At 30.8% G+C, this 6,611-nt stretch overlaps 1 non-coding gene across 1 annotated transcript; it reads right to left on the reverse strand.

Moving 5' to 3' along the window:
- Positions 1–1,313: 1,313 nt before the first annotated feature.
- LOC125105809 (U6 spliceosomal RNA) lies at positions 1,314–1,416 on the reverse strand. Its single transcript, XR_007129065.1, has one exon. It is a non-coding gene; the product is annotated as a U6 spliceosomal RNA (small nuclear RNA).
- Positions 1,417–6,611: the final 5,195 nt, after the last annotated feature.

Raw genomic sequence — 6,611 nt, forward strand, 5'->3', positions numbered from 1 at the left:
AGCCCATATTTCTGAGATCACCACAGAAGCAATGCTCTTACACTGCTTAGCAATTCTCTTGCTGATTTATCTACTAAACAAGTAGCTCTTGTTATCCTACCCATCTGGGTGCCATTAATTTGATGTTTATCCTCATCAGGCTTTCTGAAAGACAATTGGCTATATTTAGACAAGCTATAATTGCCAAATGGTAATTTTATAACTTATTTTTCTCTCCATTTTCTAGTTGTAATACAGGAAACATTTTCCTTTCTCCCATTAATTTACTTATTCATTTTTTTAAATGGAAGTACATATTCATATATTTCTTTTTATCCTATGAATATTCTGTTACTGCCATTATTTGAATACTCAATTTATTTCATATTTAGTGAGTGGAAACCCTTCAGATTGGCACCTGCATCCTTTTGGCTTACCTCCATGATTTTTTTTAGTATAGTTTTACTTTCTGGAACTACAAGGTGTTCCAAGTTCACTTTTTACTTTCCCTGCTGCAACACTAAGAGTCAGCTATATTTCCAATGAGGCCAGTTCCTTTTAATGAGAGGTGGTATTTAGAAACCAAGATCAGGATTTAGGATGTGTTCATTGCTGCTGGTGTCTTTCCCTCTGGGCTCTCAACAGGCATGGCTAAAAATATAAATATTCCTATATCCACTTTTCTTATCTAACTACCATCTATCTATCTATCTATCTATCTATCTATCTATCTATCTATCTATCATCTATCTATCTGTCATCTATTCATCCATCCGTTTAAGCCCATGAGTTTATACTAATTACTCTCATTGGAATTCAGCACCATGGAATTCATTCTAGCCTTCTTTTTTCCATATTTCTAACTCCCTTCTCTGGCAGTAAGAAATCTAGTTTATTTAATCCTCAAACAGTTAATCATTTGCTCAGCTCTACAATACATGGAGGGTAGTTTCAGAATTATAAACTCATACTACCATCAGAAATAGACCCTCTATTATTTGTTTGCAGTTTTTTTTTTTGGCTTCAGTTCCAGTTTCTCACATTAATTCTATTTTTCCTCTTCAATGTAGTTATGCTTTTTTAAAAAAAATGGGATGTAGTTATATTATGATGTTTCTGTTCCTTGAGGTTTTATTTTCCCAGTGTTTTAAATTTTATTTTTGAGTACATAAAACAACATGATTCAATGTCAAAACTATATATAAATACATATTCAGAAAAGAGTCATCACACTTTCCACAATCTCTTCCACTCTGTTCCCACTTAGCCCCTATGTAATTAAACCATTCATTCCGGATTTATCCTTCTTGAAGTCCTATTTGGAAAAAAATAATAAAAATATGAGACATTTTAAGAATTTGTATGTCATCCTTGCACAGAGGTTATAGTAATCTTTTTTTGTTTTTTTCAGTTTTAGTAGATATGCTGACAAGGCAAGAGCTATTGGCTTTATTTTTATTGCCTTGTGATAGCAGTGGATATAATAAAGTGATAATTAGATTTTTGGAGGTTTGGCATTGTTGTATCCCCAAATTGGCCTACTGTTCTTTATTCTTAACTTTTCCAATGTCTTACCTGTTTACACTATTAGCATTAATTGTGTTCTTATATTTTAGGATGGCTTAAACTGAGAGGCTTCCCCTCAACAACTCCCTTCTTAGCCTTGGAAGAGTTTGCTATTATGAATAGGCTATTCAGTTTGAACTGACATAAGATTTTACTTTTTCCTTCATATATATTTATTTTTTTTCTGATAATATTCTTCTGCCTTTTTCACTTCCTTTAAATTGATTTCTTGTCATTTACTTGGGTTTTGCTTTTTAACTGGCCATTTTTATTTTTAATAAGTAGGGCTTAAGGAACTGGCTTTAATCAGCTGCTATGTTTATACTGGAATGTTTTTTAAAAGGTTCTGAAAATCTCCAACTGATTCTCAATACTTTTAACTTTAATTTTGGAATTTGTTTCCAATTAGTTTGATAGGAGACTTGGAAAGACTTCTAAAATATCTGAAGTAAGTGTTCTTCTATTTCTTTAAACTTTCTTTTATTACTGGTAACATACATCGTGTTTATTGGAGTCCCAGCCAGCCCTTTTTAAACCATTTTTGACTTATTAATGGAGAAGCTAGAAATCTAAGTTGATGAAAATATGGTAGCCTGGACTATAGGTGCTTATGATTGAATGTTCCCAGAAGAAAGGTCTAGAGTTAGGGCCTTCATGTGGAGGATTTCCTAGCTTACACCTATGAGGAGCGGAACAAGGTCAGTTCGTGTCAAGCCAGCATCTGCTGGCTGTAGACAAAGATCTTATTAAGTTTCTTCCTTCAATTCTGTGTGTGGATGTGTGTATATTGTGTGTTTGAATAGAATGAAATGTCATAGAAAGCAGTATGGTATAGTGTAGTTTTTGAGTATGACCCCCATCAACAATTTTTGCTTATATTTCCTCAATGAAAATATATTTATATAGAAGTTATATACTTGTTCTACTATACCCATATAATTTATGTCATAAAGCAAAAATGAGATTTAAAATTATATATAATATATAGCATAGAATTTATACTATAAATTTCTATTTATAATACACATAAATAGAACTTTTAGAAATTTCTTTTCATGCTAGTAGATAATCTTGTATACTTCTTGGGTGCATAGACCCCACTTTGGAAGCCAGGGCTGTGACGAAAATCACACAGAATTTAGAAGATCTGGGCTCCAATTTTGGATTTGTAGTTATTGACATAGTAATCCAAGGACATTTACCTATTATCTGTACATTTTACTCTCCTCTCTTGTAATGAGGATCAAACAAAATGATATATGTAAACTTTCTAGTATATAACTTGATATAAAATATTTTCAACAAATTTTAATAGAATCTGAACAGTATTTCATGATTTTCTTCTCAGGAGCTATGATCAGGGAATACATTTAGATATAAATGCTAATGAAGAGTGAAGGACTTTTATTAGGATCCTTTATATTATTTGATGAGGGAAGTGAAAGTTTGGCCAATGGAAAAAGTTGTCTGAAAATTTCAGTATGCTCCCTTTTTACCTGATCACATTTATGATTTCTTAGCAGTGAGTCAAACTCACTTCTTGTATTTGTAAATAAAAAAAATATATTTATCGAATGCTTGGCATTATTCAGACTCTATGCAAGGAGATGGAATGGTTGAAAAGATGGTCATGTAGATTGTTATTTACTTAAGATTTTGTGTGTTTTGTTTTTATTTGATTAATTTTCTTCAACTGAATTTAATATTTAAGTTATACAAACCATGAGTTCGACATAATTTGCAGGAGAAAGTACAGATTTGAAGTTAAATATAGAGGTTCGAATTCCATCTATATGATTTGTAAACCATGCAATTTCAAACAATATTCCTGAACTTTATCTCCCTTATCTGTGAAATGAAGATCATTATTTTCATTGTTGGATTATTGTGGGAATTAAATGATAATGTTTGTGAAGAACTCACACAGTTCAAGACAAGTAAATTTATATTCAACAAATATTAGTTATATTTAGAAAACATTTTGAAAGATCCATGTTAACCATAAAAATAAATATCTACATCCCATTTCTAGAAGAGATGCCATTTAATTCATTAAGTAAACCATTAATATTAAGTTTCTGCTTGGTGTCAGAAACCAATGTGAGGAGACCAACAGAGAATTAAACATTATTATTGGAATGCCAAGGTGTTGATTATAGCAAAAAGCAGGAAGGGCCATAAGGGGCCTGGACTGGGTGATACCGAATTATCAATATTACCAAATTATCTGATTCTGGCTTCTACTATTTTCTCTCTTCAGAGTGACTTTTTTTTCTTCCTGTACAGTCAACATGATGTGCTGAAAATTGCTGCCACAGTCTCATGTTTATATATTATACATCCAGCCGGACAAAGGACTAATTATCCTTTGATCTTAATTATTCTTCTATCTTAATTATAACTTCTTTAGGGAGAAAGTTGGCTTGAGTCTTCTTGGGTTCCTTCTCTACTACTCAACTAGTCATCTGTGGACACATGGAGACAGTCATACAGCAGAAATGGCTCTGCTAGGTCTTAATCTCTGTGGAATGATTGTGGTGAGGTTGGATGTGACAAAGAGAAAACAATTCTAAGAAGAGTGGTTCTTTAGGTGTGGTCTTGAGACACCTTTTAAGTAGTTTGTCAGGTCAAAATTATATTCATGATATTACTAATATGCTGTTTTTCTTTTTTAGTTTTTTTTCTTTTATGGGTATACACATGAATTTTCCTGAGGCTATGTGACATGTAACAAATTGAGTGCAGAAGCAGATATGAGATTTCAGCTATCTTATATTAACCCAATATTAAATTTGCAAAATAAATTTTGCAAAAATGTAAAACAATGGTACCATTCTCAGTAACTTTTTGTTTGTTTTGGAATATAAGTTGCTGTTTATTTTTTAAAAATTTCTATTAATGTTAACATGTAATGACTATTATAATTTCATTTTATTTTTTATTGAGATATAATTGACATATAACATTATGTTAGTTATAAGTGTTCATTCTAATAGAATGAATCTGTAGGTTGTTTTGGGTAGGTGAACATTTTAACAATATTAATTCTTCCAATTCATGAGGGTGGAATATCTTTCCATTTCTTTATGTCTTTCTCAATTTTTTTCATTAATTGTCAATTAATGTATGGGTCTTTAGTAATGTATAGGTCTTTCACATCCTTGGTTAGATTTATTCCTGGGTGGTTTACTCTTTTTGATGCAGCTATGAATGGGATATATATATATATACATATACATACATATATGTATATGTATATATATATTTTAAATTTATAAATTTAATATAAATTTATAAATATAATATAATATAAATATAATATAAATTTTATAAATAAAAATATATATATTTTAAATTTCTCATTCTGATAGTTTGTTAGTAGTATACAGAAATGCACCTGATTTTTGGTTATTGATTTTGTGTCCCACAACTTTACTGAATTAATTTTTTGTCCCTACAGCATTTTGATCAAGTCTTTAGGACTTTCTATGTATAATATCAGGTCATCTGAAATAGTGGTAGTTTTACTTCTTCCCTTCTGGTTTCGAAGTCTTTTATTTCTTTTTATTGTTTAATTTGCCCATCCAGAATTTTCAAAACTATGTTGAACAAAATGATGAGGAAAGGTGAGTGGCGGGTGAGCTAAATGGGTGTTGGGTATTAAGGAGGGTACTTGTGATAAGCATGTAAGTGATGAATCACTAAATTCTACTCCTGAAACATGATATATTAACTAACTAGAATTTAAAAACTTGAACCAAACAAAAAAACAAAAAGTGGTGAGAGTAGGCATCCTTGACTTGCTCCTGATTTTGAGAAAAAGCTTTCAGCTTTTCAGTACTGGGCATGCTATTATCTGTAAGCTTGTCATGTATAGCCTTTATTATTTTGAGGTATGTTTTCTTTATAACCACTTTGTTGAGCTTTTTAAAAAAGTATAAATGGATATTGAATTTTGTCAAGAAACTTTCCTACAAATATTGAGATGATCATATGATATTTAAACAAAAGTTTTATTTGTTTATTTGTTTGTTTATTTTTGAGAAAAAGAACAAGTACAAGGCGGGAAGGAAGGGAAGGGTGGAGCAGAGGGAGAGGGACAAGCAGGCTCCCCACTGAGCATGGAACTGATTTCAGGACCCTGAGATCATGACCTAAGCCAAAATCAGGAGTTGGATTCTCAACTGACTGAGCCACCCAGGCACCCCAAGATGACTGTATGATTTTTATCCTCTATTTTGTTAATGTGGCATATCACATTGATTGATTTGTGGATATTGAAATATCCTTGCATCTTTGGAATAAATCCCACTTGATCATGATGTATGATCCTTTTAATATATTATTGAATTTAGTTTGCTAGTATTTTGTTGAGGATTTTAACATTTATGTTTATCGGGTATAGTAGCCTGTAGTTTTCTTTTCTGTGATGTCCTTGCTGCACATAAAGTGTCAGCTCTGTTTTTCAGAATAGAGAAGACAATATATATAATTTAAATCTACCTAGTTAATTGTTATTGTTATCACTGAAGATTGTTCATTTGATCTTTCATGGACTAAGAAAGGTGAATTGAAGCTTGCTGTTTTAATATGCTGCTCTCAATTTTTTCCTTGTTTACTTGTAGCTTTTGCTTTATGTATGCTAACCCTACTTTATTTTTGATACACAAATATCCTTAACAGTTATCCTCATTGCAAATTGTGTTCTTTAAAAATAATACCATCTTTTAAAATTTCATTTGATGTTTTTTTGTGCTGAATTAAATCTTGCTTAATATTACATTATTTGCATTCACCCTGCATAGCCTTTTATTTTCTGACATTCCAAAAAATTACTTTTTGAAATATGTCTTACATATACCAAAAATTTTTGTCTTTCCTGAAATTTTTCTGAAAATACTTTTCTTTTAATAAATAAATTTAGTCTTTTGCATTTATAATTATGGAAAGTGTGTTCAATTTTATGTATGTCTTTTTTTATAATTTATATATCTTAGCCTTAATTTTTGAGATGCTCTTTCATTATCAGATCTGCATTTTCTTTATTTTGAGGGTGTGTTTATTTG

This window comes from Lutra lutra, chromosome 7, assembly GCF_902655055.1.
Source record: "Lutra lutra chromosome 7, mLutLut1.2, whole genome shotgun sequence".
NCBI classification, from domain to species: Eukaryota; Metazoa; Chordata; class Mammalia; order Carnivora; family Mustelidae; genus Lutra; species Lutra lutra.